The sequence below is a fragment of the Coregonus clupeaformis genome, unplaced genomic scaffold (assembly GCF_020615455.1).
Source record: "Coregonus clupeaformis isolate EN_2021a unplaced genomic scaffold, ASM2061545v1 scaf3902, whole genome shotgun sequence".
Classification (NCBI taxonomy): domain Eukaryota; kingdom Metazoa; phylum Chordata; class Actinopteri; order Salmoniformes; family Salmonidae; genus Coregonus; species Coregonus clupeaformis.
Genome location: NW_025537356.1, coordinates 15992 through 28233, shown reverse-complemented (window position 1 = coordinate 28233; position 12242 = coordinate 15992). Strand labels below are relative to the sequence as shown.

The following is a 12242-nucleotide window of genomic DNA, read 5'->3' as shown; positions in this document are numbered from 1 at the left end:
CGCCTTCGGAAAGTATTCAGACCCCTTGACTTTTTCCACATTTTGTTACGTTACAGCTTTATTCTAAAATGGATTAAATCTAAACCAAATGTTGGCCATTATGGGGTATTGTGTGTAGATGGGTGGGATGTAGGGGGCAGGACCGAGTTTGGGGAAACCCTGCTCTAAACTAACCAGTGTGTGTGTGTGTGTGTGTGTGTGTGTGTGTGTGTGTGTGTGTAGGATGTGTGATGTGTGTGTGTGTGTGTGTGTGTGTGTGTATGTGTGTGTGTGTGTGTGTGTGTGTGTGTGTGTGTGTGTGTGTGTGTGTCTCTAGGAGTGTAGACTAAGATAGCCCAGAGATAGCCAGCCTCTCTAAAGAAGAGATGACTGAGAAACGAAGAAGAGGTGGTTAATATCATACTGGCACAGGTATTACACACACACACACACACACACACACACACACAAACTGATCTGTAGTTTATGTTATCTGCTGATGTATGCTGAACAGTACTGATCCTCCCTCTCTCCCTCCCTCCCTCCCTCCCTCCCTCCCTCCCTCCCTCCCTCCCTCCCTCCTCCCTCCCTCCCTCCCTCCCTCCCTCCCTCCCTCCCCCCTCCTCCCCCCTCTCCTCCCTCCCTCCTTCCCTCCCTCCAGGAGAATGAGATCCTGACAGAGCAGGAGGAGCTGATATCTCTGGAGGAGGTGTTGAGGAGGCAGATATCTACAGAGAAGGGGGAGATCGAGAGGCTGAGGGCCGAGATCGCTGACATACAGAGGTCAGAACGCTGACATATAGATCGCTGACATACGGAGGTCAGAACGCTGACATATAGATCGCTGACATACAGAGGTCAGAACGCTGACATATAGATCGCTGACATACAGAGGTCAGAACGCTGACATATAGATCGCTGACATACAGAGGTCAGAACGCTGACATATAGATCGCTGACATACAGAGGTCAGAACTGAGCTACTGCAACACTGGTCACGACCACATGAGCGTTGAGTCACGGTAATGTCCTCCTATTCTGCTCTGTGTGACCATCAGGTCGCTAAAGAATGGCCTGGTACTCAGGGCTCCTTTGTCCCTCCAATCACTCTGACATCAATGCAAATGCGTTCCAAAATCACATCAAACACTTCATGATTGAATTTGAATAATCTGAATGATGTGGATAAAGGGTGATGGGAGTTAGAGGTTCTGTTCCGAAATGGACCCGGGACTTTCCCAGACTGACACAATATGCACAAATTATTTGTTTAAACAAAGAGATCCGGTCGGGTCCACACCCGGTTCAATCCGAGTGAGGGAGCAGCAGAAAAGCCATTTGTTTTGGTACTTTGTTAACCGTAGGGAGCAGGGTGGTAGGGAGCAGGGTGGTAGGGAACAGGGAGCAGGGTGGCAGGGAGCAGGGTGGTAGGGAGCAGGGTGGTAGGGAGCAGGGTGGTAGGGAGCAGGGTGGTAGGGAGCAGGGTGGTAGGGAGCAGGGAGCAGGGTGGTAGGGAGCAGGGTGGTAGGGAGCAGGAAGCAGGGTGGTAGGGAGCAGGGTGGTAGGGAGCAGGGTGGTAGGGTGGTAGGGAGCAGGGTGGTAGGGAGGCAGGGAGCAGGGTGGCAGGGAGCAGGGTGGTAGGGAGCAGGTGGTAGGGAGCAGGGTGAGTAGGGAGGTAGGGAGCAGGGTGGTAGGGAGCAGGGTGGCAGGGTGGTAGGGAGCAGGGTGGTAGGGAGCAGGGTGGTAGGGAGCAGGGTGGTAGGGAGCAGGGTGGTAGGGAGCAGGGTGGTAGGGAGCAGGGTGGCAGGGTGGTAGGGAGCAGGGTGGTAGGAGCAGGGTGGCAGGGAGCAGGGTAGCAGGGTGGTAGGAGCAGGGTGGTGGGTGGTAGGGAGCAGGGTGGTAGGGAGCAGGGTGGTAGGGAGCAGGGTGGTAGGGAGCAGGGTGGTAGGGAGCAGGGTGGTAGGGTGGCAGGGAGCAGGGTGGTAGGGAGCAGGGTGGTAGGGAGCAGGGTGGCAGGGAGCAGGGTGGCAGGGAGCAGGGTGGTAGGGAGCAGGGTGGCAGGGAGCAGGGTGGCAGGGAGCAGGGTGGTAGGGTGGCAGGGAGCAGGGTGGCAGGGAGCAGGGTGGCAGGGAGCAGGGTGGTAGGGAACAGGGTGGTAGGGACAGGGTGGCATGGAGCAGGGTTGGTAGGGAGCAGGGTGGTAGGAGCAGGGTGGCAGGGAGCGGGTGGTAGGGAGCAGGGTGGTAGGGTGGTAGGGGAGCAGGGTGGTAGGGAGCAGGGTTGGCAGGGTGGTAGGGAGCAGGGTGGTAGGGTGGTAGGAGCAGGGTGGTAGGGAGGCAGGGAGCAGGGGTGGCAGGGAGCAGGGTGGTAGGGAGCAGGGTGGCAGGGGAAGCAGGGTGGCAGGGAGCAGGGTGGTAGGGAGCAGGGTGGTAGGAGAGAGGGTGGTAGGGAGGTAGGGAGCAGGGTGGTAGGGAGCAGGGTGGTAGGGAGCAGGGGTAGCAGGGTGGTAGGAGCAGGGTGGCGGGTGGTAGGAGCAGGGTGGTAGGGAGCAGGGTGGCAGGGGTGGTAGGGAGCAGGGTGGTAGGGAGCAGGGTGGTAGGGAGCAGGGTGGCAGGGGTGGTAGGGAGCAGGGTGGTAGGGTGGTAGGAGCAGGGTGGTAGGGAGCAGGGTGGCAGGGTGGTAGGGAGCAGGTGGCAGGGTGGTAGGGAGCAGGGTGTAGGGAGCAGGGTGGCAGGTGGTAGGAGCAGGGTGGTAGGGTGGTAGGGAGCAGGGTGGTAGGGAGCAGGGTGGCAGGGGTAGGGAGCAGGGTGGTAGGGTGGTAGGGAGCAGGGTGGTAGGGAGCAGGGTGGTAGGGAGCAGGGTGGTAGGAGCAGGGTGGTAGGGTGGCAGGGAGCAGGGTGGCAGAGAGCAGGGTGGCAGGGAGCAGGGTGGTAGGGAGCAGGGTGGTAGGGAGCAGGGTGGTAGGGAGCAGGGTGGCAGGGTGGTAGGGAGCAGGGTGGCAGGGAGCAGGGTGGCAGGGAGCAGGGTGGTAGGGAGCAGGGTGGCAGGGTGGTAGGGAGCAGGGTGGTAGGGAGCAGGGTGGTAGGGTGGCAGGAAGCAGGGTGGCAGGGAGCAGGTGGTAGGGAGCAGGGTGGTAGGGAGCAGGGTGGTAGGGAGCAGGGTGGTAGGGAGCAGGGTGGTAGGGAGCAGGGTGGTAGGGAGCAGGGTGGCAGGGAACAGGGTGGTAGGGAGCAGGGTGGTAGGAACAGGTGGTAGGGAGCAGGGTGGTAGGTGTGTAGGGAGCAGGGTGGTAGGGTGGTAGGGAGCAGGTGGCAGGGAGCAGGGTGGTAGGGACAGGGTGGTAGGGTGGTAGGGAGCAGGGTGGTAGGGTAGGGAGCAGGGTGGCAGGGCAGGGTGGTAGGAGCATGGTGGTAGGGAGCAGGGTGGTAGGGAACAGGGTGGCAGGGTGGTAGCGGAGCAGGGTGGTAGGGAACAGGTGTGGTAGTGTGGTAGGGACAGGGTGGTAGGAGCAGGGTGGTAGGGAGCAGGGTGGTAGGAACAGGGTGGTAGTGGTAGGGAGCAGGGTGGTAGGGAGCAGGGTGGTAGGGAGCAGGGTGGCAGGGTGGTAGGGAGCAGGGTGGCAGGGTAGTAGGAGCAGGGTGGTAGGGAGCTGGGTGGTAGGGAACAGGGTGGCAGGGTGGTAGGGAGCAGGGTGGTAGGGAGCAGGGTGGCAGGGTGGTAGGGGCAGGTTGGTAGGGTGGTAGGAGCAGGGTGGTAGGGAGCAGGGTGGTAGGGTGCAGGGTGGCAGGGTGGTAGGGAGCAGGGTGGTAGGGAGCAGGGTGGCAGGGTGGTAGGGAGCAGGGTGGTAGGGGTGGTAGGGAGCAGGGTGGTAGGGAGCAGGGTGGTAGGGAGCAGGTTGGCAGGGTGGTAGGGAGCAGGGTGGTAGGGGTGGTAGGGAGCAGGGTGGTAGGGAGCAGGGTGGTAGGGAGCAGGGTGGCAGGGTGGTAGGGAGCAGGGTGGTGGGAGCAGGGTGGTAGGAGCAGGGTGGCAGGGTGGTAGGGAGCAGGGTGGCAGGGAACAGGGTAGCAGGGTGGTAGGGAGCAGGGTGGTAGGGAGCAGGGTGGGTAGGGAGCAGGGTGGTAGGGTGGTAGGGAGCAGGGTGGTAGGGAGCAGGGTGGTAGGGAGCAGGGTGGTAGGGTGGTAGGGAGCAGGGTGGTAGGGAGCAGGGTGGTAGGAGCAGGGGTGGCAGGGAGCAGGGTGGCAGGAGCAGGGTGGTAGGGAGCAGGTGGCAGGGAGCAGGGTGGTAGGGGAGCATGGTGGTAGGGAGCAGGGTAGTAGGGGTAGGGTGGTAGGGAGCAGGGTGGTAGGGAGCAGGGTGGTAGGGAGCAAGGTGGCAGGGAGTTGGGTGGCAGGGAGCAGGGTGGTAGGGAGCAGGTTGGCAGGGAGCAGGGTGGTAGGGAGCATGGTGGTAGGGAGCAGGGTGGTAGGGTGGAGGGTGGTAGGGAGCAGGGTGGTAGGGAGCAGGGTGGTAGGGAATAGGGTGGTAGGGAGCAGGGTGGTAGGGAGCAGGGTGGCAGGAGCAGGGCGGCAGGGAGCAGGGTGGTAGGGAGCAGGGTGGTAGGGAGCAGGGTAGGCAGGAGCAGGGTGGCAGGGAGCAGGGGTGGTAGGGTGCAGGGTGGTAGGGAGCAGGTGGCAGGAGCAGGGTGGTAGGGAGCAGGGTGGTAGGGAGCAGGGTAGGGGCCGTGTGGTGTGGTCACTGTGAGGCACACAGAGAGAGAGAGAGACGGCAAGCACTGTTAACTCGAGCTAGATTAACTAGACAAACTAGACTAACTTCTTGCTAGTCATCCCATCTGATTACATAGTACCTGTCTTGACTTCATCAAACCAAGAGAAGCTAGTTAAGCTAGCTAGCCAGCTAGGCTAATTGAGGCTAGCCTTCATAACGTTACTGCGCTTCACCCCGTCCCTACAGTTTACAAATAATAACAACTCCGTTCAGATTATTACAACGTGTTGGCTTTAGGTCGTTGTAGCCTTTGCTTCTCATTTCACTTTTAATTCTGTCATTTTAATTCCATCTTCCGGTCATTAAATAACTTGCTTCCCACACAAGCAGAGCAGCAATGCAATTTTCTCTAAATCCGCGGGAAGCTCAAGGAACAGAGCGCTTGCCTTTTGTGACTTTTCCAAATCATCAATATAGAGTTGTGTATATATGTATATATATATATATATATATATATATATATATATATATATATATATATATTTTACATTTTAGTCATTTACAGACGCTCTTATCCAGAGCGACTTATAGTTAGTGAGTGCATACATATTTGTTTTGAATTTTTCATACTGCCCCCGTGGGAATCGAACCCACAACCCTGGCGTTGCAAACGCAATGCTCTACCAACTGAGCTACATCCCTGCCGGCCATTCCCTCCCCTACCCTGGGACGACGCTGGGCCAATTGTGCGTCTCCCAGTCGCGCCGGCTACGACAGAGCCTGGATTCTAACCAGGATCTCTAGTGGCACCTGCGATGCAGTGCCTCTTAGACCACTGCGTCGGAGGCGATATATAATGCTCAAATGATCACTTTCTAAGACATGAGGTTTGTAGGCCTATCACAACTAAAGTTACAAATAAACTCTAAATGAAGCGTACAGGACCTGTTTCAAATTATCACTCAACACAGAATAGCCAGCTCCATGTGTGCACTTGTCAAGCTCTGCAAATGTTTGAGAACAATATCCCTTTCTACACTGAACAAAAAATATAAACGCAACATGTAAAGTGTTGGTCTCATGTTTCATGAGCTGAAATAAAAAATCACAGAAATCTTCCATATACACAAAAAAAGCATATTTCTCTCAAATGCATATCAAGAAGCTGATTAAACAGCATGATCATTACACAGGTGCACCTTGTGCTGGGGACAATAAAGGCCACTCTAAAATGTGCAGTTTTGTCACACAACACAATGCCACAGATGTCTCAAGTTGAGGGAGCATGCAGTTGGCATACTTGACCGCAGGAAGGTCCACCAGAGCTGTTGCCAGAGAACAGAATGTTAATTTCTCTACCACAAGCCGCCTCAACGTCGTTTTAGAGAATTTGGCAGTACGTCCAAATGGCCTCACAACCGCAAACCACGTGTAAACACGCCAGCCCAGGACCTGCGGGATCGTCTGAGGCGGGGTGGGGAGTTGTTGAGGAGTATTTCTGTCTACAATAGCCCTTTGTGGGGAAAAACTAATTCTGATTGGCTGGGCCTGGCTCCCCAGTGGTTGGGCCTATGCCCTTCAAGGCCCACCCATGGCTCCACCCCCTGCCAATCCTTAGATTAGGGCCTAATTTATTTATTTCAATTGACTGATTTCCTTATATGAACTTTAACTCAGTAAAATCTTTGAAATTGTTGCATTTATATTTTTGTTCAGTATATTATATTCAGCTATGTTGACTTATATTTGTTTGACTATAAAATCCTGTAATATAATATATACAGTGCCTTCAGAAAGTATTCATACTCCTTGACTTATTCCACATTTTGTTGGTACAGCCTGAATCAAACATTAATTAAATATTATTTTTTTCTCACCCATCTACATGCAATACCCCATAATGACAAAGTGAAAACATGTTTTTAGAAATTTAAGCAAATCTACTTAAAGTGAAATACAGAAATATTTAATTTACATAAATATTCACACCCCTGAGTCAATACATGTTAGAATCCCCTTTGGCAGTGATTACAGCTATGAGTCTTTCAGGGTCAGTCTCTAGAACGTTCCACACCTGGATTGTGCAACATTTGCATTATTCTTTTTCAAATTCTTCAAGCTCTGTCATGTTGGTTGTTGATCATTGCTAGACAGCCATTTTCAAGTCTTGCCGTAGACTTTCAAGCTGATTTTAAGTGAACTGTAACTAAGCCACTCAGGAAAATTCAATGTCGTCTTGGTAAGCAACTCCATTGTAGATTTGGCCTTGTGTTTTAGGATATTATCCTGCTGAAAGGTTAATTCCTCTCCCAGTGTCTGGTGGAAAGCAGACTGAACCAGGTTGTCCTGTAGGAATTTGCCTGTGCTTAGCTGTATTCTGTTTATTTTGATCCTAAAAACTCCCTAGTCCTTGCCGATGACAAGCACACCCATAACCTGATACCCATTTCGAAAGTTATATCTCTTGAAAAGTTGATTGCTGACATGCAAAACATTTTGGGACTTTAGCAAAAATGGACCAAAAGATAGTTTTGGGATGGAATTTTCCTTTAATCATTGCCATGGACTCAGAACATCCAATGTCATTGTTTATATATGAACAATTGTAATTTTGAGAGTGAAAAAAAAACCCAAAGAAAATCTGAAACCCGAAAAAATACAACTGCGAAACATAACATAATTTGGAAAAATAAAAAACTATTTTGGGGTAAAAAATCACAGATTTTATAGGGCTTGATGATGAGTTGGTTATCTGAATCAGCTGTGTAGTGCTAGCAAAAACCAAAACGTGCACCGGGAGGGGCCCTGGACTGAGGTTCGAAACCCTGGTCTAGACTATATAGCCATGGACTGAGAGTTCGAAACCCTGGTCTAGACTATATAGAAAGTCGTTGTTATGGTGTGTCTACATGATTTATGTAACTGTCTGTGTCTGTAGTCGTCAGCAGGGTCACAGTGAGACAGAGGAGTCCTCTTCAGACAGTGAGAGGAGAGTGAAGACGAGGAGGAACTCCAGATGATCCTGGAAGAGCTGCAGAAACAGAATGAAAAATAGGGCCACAGGCGGCAGGTAATCCTGGCAGTGAGAGACGGAGAGGGGGGAGGGAGAGGGAGGGAGGTGAGAGGGGAGGGGGGAGGGGAGAGGGGAGGGAGGGAGGAGGAGGGAGGAGGGAGGAGGAGAGGGAGGAGAGAGAGAGGGAGGGAGGAGAAAGGGGGAGGGAGGAGAGAGGGGGAGAGAGGAGAGGGGGAGGGAGGAGAGAGGGGAAGGGAGGAGAGAGGGAGGGAGGAGAGAGGGGGGAGGAGAGAGACGGAGGGAGGAAGAGAGAGGGAGGGAGGAGAGAGAGAGGGAGGGAGGAGAAAGGAGGGAGGAGAAAGGAGGGAGGAGAAAGGGGGAGGGAGGAGAGAGGGGAAGGGAGGAGAGAGGGGGAGAGAGGGGGAGGGAGGAGAGAGGGGGAGGGAGGAGAGAGGGGAAGGGAGGAGAGAGGGGAGGTAGGAGAGAGGGGAGGGAGGAGAGAGGGGGAGGGAGGAGAGAGACGGAGGGAGGAGAGAGACGGAGGGAGGAGAGAGACGGAGGGAGGAGAGAGGGGGGAGGGAGGAGAGAGGGGGGAGGGAGGAGAGAGAGAGGGGAGGTAGGAGAGAGAGGAAGGGAGGAGAGAGGGCGAGGGAGGAGAGAGGGGGGAGGGAGGAGAGAGAGGGGAGGGAGGAGAGAGGGGAAGGGAGGAGAGAGAGGGAGGGGGAGAGAGGGGGAGGGAGGAGAGAGACGGAGGGAGGAGAGAGGGGGAAGGGAGGAGAGAGAGAGGGGGAGGTAGAGAGAGGGGGATTGCCGTCCACGTTATGTTATACAGCTTTTACCTGTGTCATCATACTGACAGAGAAGAGCTTGGACTGGGCTGAGAGCCGCTCCCGGGGCTGGGAGGGCCAAGAACAGAGGTGGCAGAAACGGAGTACTCTGGTGGGGTGTAGGGTTGGGAGGGCCGAAGAGACCAGAGGTGGCAGAACGGAGTGCTCGGGTTGGGGTGTAGGGTTGGGAGGGCCAAGAGACCAGAGGTGGCAGATCGGAGTACTCTGTTGGGGTGTAGGGCTGGGAGGGCCAAGAGACCAGAGGTGGCAGAAACGGAGTGCTCTGGTTGGGGTGTAGGGATGGGAGGGCCAAGAGACCAGAGGTGGCAGAACGGGAGTGCTCTGGTTGGGGGTGTAGGGGTTGGGAGGGCCAAGAGACCAGAGGTGGCAGAACGGAGTGCTCGGGTTGGGGTGTAGGGTTGGAGGGCCAAGAGACCTGAGGTGGCAGAACGGAGTGCTCTGGGTTGGGGTGTAGGGCTGGGAGGGCCAAGAGACCAGAGGTGGCAGAACGGAGTGCTCTGGTTGGGGTGTAGGGATGGGAGGGCCAAGAGACCAGAGGTGGCAGAACGGAGTGCTCTGGTTGGGGTGTAGGGTTGGGAGGGCCAAGAGACCAGAGGTGGCAGAACAGAGTGCTCGGGTTGGGGTGTAGGGGTTGGGAGGGCCAAGAGACCTGAGGTGGCAGAACGGAGTGCTCGGGTAAGGGTGTAGGGTTGGGAGGGCCAAGAGACCAGAGGTGGCAGATCGGAGTGCTCGGGTTGGGGTGTAGGGGTTGGGAGGGCCAAGAGACCAGAGGTGGCAGATCGGAGTACTCGGTTGGGGTGTAGGGGCTGGGAGGGCCAAGAGACCAGAGGTGGCAGAACGGAGTGCTCTGGTTGGGGGTGTAGGGATGGGAGGGCCAAGAGACCAGAGGTGGCAGAACGGAGTGCTCTGGTTGGGGTGTAGGGCTGGGAGGGCCAAGAGACCAGAGGTGGCAGAACGGAGTGCTCGGGTTGGGGTGTAGGGGTTGGGAGGCCAAGAGACCTGAGGTGGCAGAACGGAGTGCTCTGGTTGGGGGTGTAGGGCTGGGAGGGCCAAGAGACCAGAGGTGGCAGAACGGAGTGCTCTGGTTGGGGGTGTAGGGATGGGAGGGCCAAGAGACCTGAGGTGGCAGAACGGAGTACTCGGGTTGGGGTGTAGGGCTGGGAGGGCCAAGAGACCTGAGGTGGCAGAACGGAGTACTCGGTTGGGGTGTAGGGCTGGGAGGGCCAAGAGACCAGAGGTGGCAGAACAGAGTGCTCGGGTTGGGGTGTAGGGCTGGGAGGGCCAAGAGACCTGAGGTGGCAGAACGGAGTGCTCAGGTTGGGGTGTAGGGCTGGGAGGGCCAAGAGACCAGAGGTGGCAGAACAGAGTACTCAGGTTGGGGTGTAGGGTTTGACCATAGCCTGAAGGTAGGGAGGGGCAGTTCCTCTTGCTGTTCCGTAGGTAAGCACCATGGTCTTGTAGTGGATGTGAGCTTTAACTGGAAGCCAGTGGAGTGTGCGGAGGAGCGGGGTTAGATGGGACAACTTGGGAAGGTTGAACACTAGGCGGTCTGCTGTGTTCTGGATAAGTTGCAGGGGTTTGATGGCACAAGCCCAACCAACCAACAGCTAGTTGCAGTAGTCCAGACGGGAGATGCGCCGCTTCCTGTGTGAGGTAGGGTCATACATGTTGGAGAGCATGAACCTGCAGGAGCGGGTCACTGCTTTGATGATGCAGAGAACGACAGGGTTTTTTGTCCAGGGTCACGCCAAGGTTATTTGCACTCTGGGAGGGTGACACTGTGGAGTTGTCAACCCGTGATGGAGAGGTTTTTGAGTGGGCAGGCCTTCCCCGTGAGGAAGAGCAGCTCCGTCTTGTCGAGGTTGAGGTGGGGGCCGACATCCAAGCTGAGATATCTGCCAGGCACGCAGAGATGCGTGTACGCCACCTGGGTGTTCATGAAGGTGTACCACAGGTGTCAATTTTGGGACCTGTTCTCTTCACTATTTATATAAACAAAAATGATCAATCTGTTAAAAAATAGTACATTTAATCTATATGAGGATGATGCTATTATGAATGCTACTGCCCTGACTGTTGATCTGTGTCAAAACTACGGTCAGATTTTATAGCTATGCAGGAATCCCTTGCTGATTTAAAACTTGTGCTTAATACGGGCAAAACAAAATATGTGTTTTTTTTACTCTCGTAAGAATGTTTGAGATGAATTACATGTTCACTCTTTAGATGGTTCTCCAATGCTAGTCTACAAGGCTAGTCTCCCAGTCCCTGATGCTGAAAAACGTCCCCACAGCATGATGCCGCCACCACCACACTTCACTGTAGGGATGGTGCCAGGTTTCCTCCAGACGTGACGCTTGGCATTCAGGCCAAAGAGCACAATCTTGGTTTCATCAGACCAGAGAATCTTGTTTCTCATGGTCTGAGAGTCCTTTAGGTGCCTTTTGGTAAACTCCAAGCGGGCTGTCATGTGCCTTTTACTGAGGAGTGGCTTCCGTCTGGCCACTCTACCATAAAGGCCTGATTGGTGGAGTGCTGCAGAGATGGTTGTCCTTCTGGAAGGTTCTCCCATCTCCACAGAGGTACTCTAGAGCTCTGTCAGAGTGACCATCGGGTTCTTGGTCACCTCCCTGACCAAGGCCCTTCTCCCCCGATTGCTCAGTTTGGCCTGGCAGCCAGCTCTAGGAAGGGTCTTGGTGGTTCCAAACTTCTTCCATTTAAGAATGATGGAGGCCACTGTGTTCTTGGGGACCTTCAATGCTGCAGAAATGTTTTGGTACCCCTCCCCAGATCTGTACCTCGACATAATCTTGTCTCTGAGCTCTACGGACAATTCCTTCGACCTCATGGTTTGGTTTTTGCTCTGACATGTACTGTCAACTGTGGGACCTTATATAGACAGGTGTGTGTCTTTCCAAATCCAATCAATTGAATTTACCACAGGTGGACTCCAATCCAGTTGTAGAAACATCTTAAGGATGATCAATGGAAACAGGATGCACCTGAACTCAATTTCGAGTCTCATAGCAAAGGGTCTGAATACTTATGTAAATAAGGTATTTCTGTTTTTTATATTTAATACATTTGCAAAAATGTCTAAAAACCTGTTTACGCTTAGTCATTATCGGGTATTGTTTGTAGATTGATGAGGATAAAAAAAAATATCTGTTTTAGAATAAGGCTGTAACGTAACAAAATGTGTAAAAAGTCAATGGGTCTGAATACTTTCCGAAGGCAATATATACACTGCTCAAAAAAATTAAGGGAACACTAAAATAACACATCCTAGATCTGAATGAATGAAATAATCTTATTAAAAACTTTTTCTTTACATAGTTGAATGTGCTGACAACAAAATCACACAAAAAATTATCAATGGAAATCAAATTTATCAACCCATGGAGGTCTGGATTTGGAGTCACCCTCAAAATTAAAGTGGAAAACCACACTACAGGCTGATCCAACTTTGATGTAATGTCCTTAAAACAAGTCAAAATTAGGCTCAGTAGTGTGTGTGGCCTCCACGTGCCTGTATGACCTCCCTACAACGCCTGGGCATGCTCCTGATGAGGTGGCGGATGGTCTCCTGAGGAATCTCCTACCAGACCTGGACTAAAGCATCCGCCAACTCCTGGACAGTCTGTGGTGCAACGTGGCGTTGGTGGATGGAGCGAGACATGATGTCCCAGATGTG

At 53.8% G+C, this 12242-nt stretch overlaps 1 long non-coding RNA gene across 1 annotated transcript; it reads left to right on the top strand.

Annotated features, from left to right (window-relative positions):
* The first annotated feature begins 375 nt into the window (after positions 1 to 375).
* LOC121561587 lies at positions 376 to 7676 on the top strand. Its single transcript, XR_006660946.1, has 3 exons — positions 376 to 411; positions 641 to 762; positions 7626 to 7676. It is a non-coding gene; the product is annotated as an uncharacterized LOC121561587 (long non-coding RNA).
* Positions 7677 to 12242: the final 4566 nt, after the last annotated feature.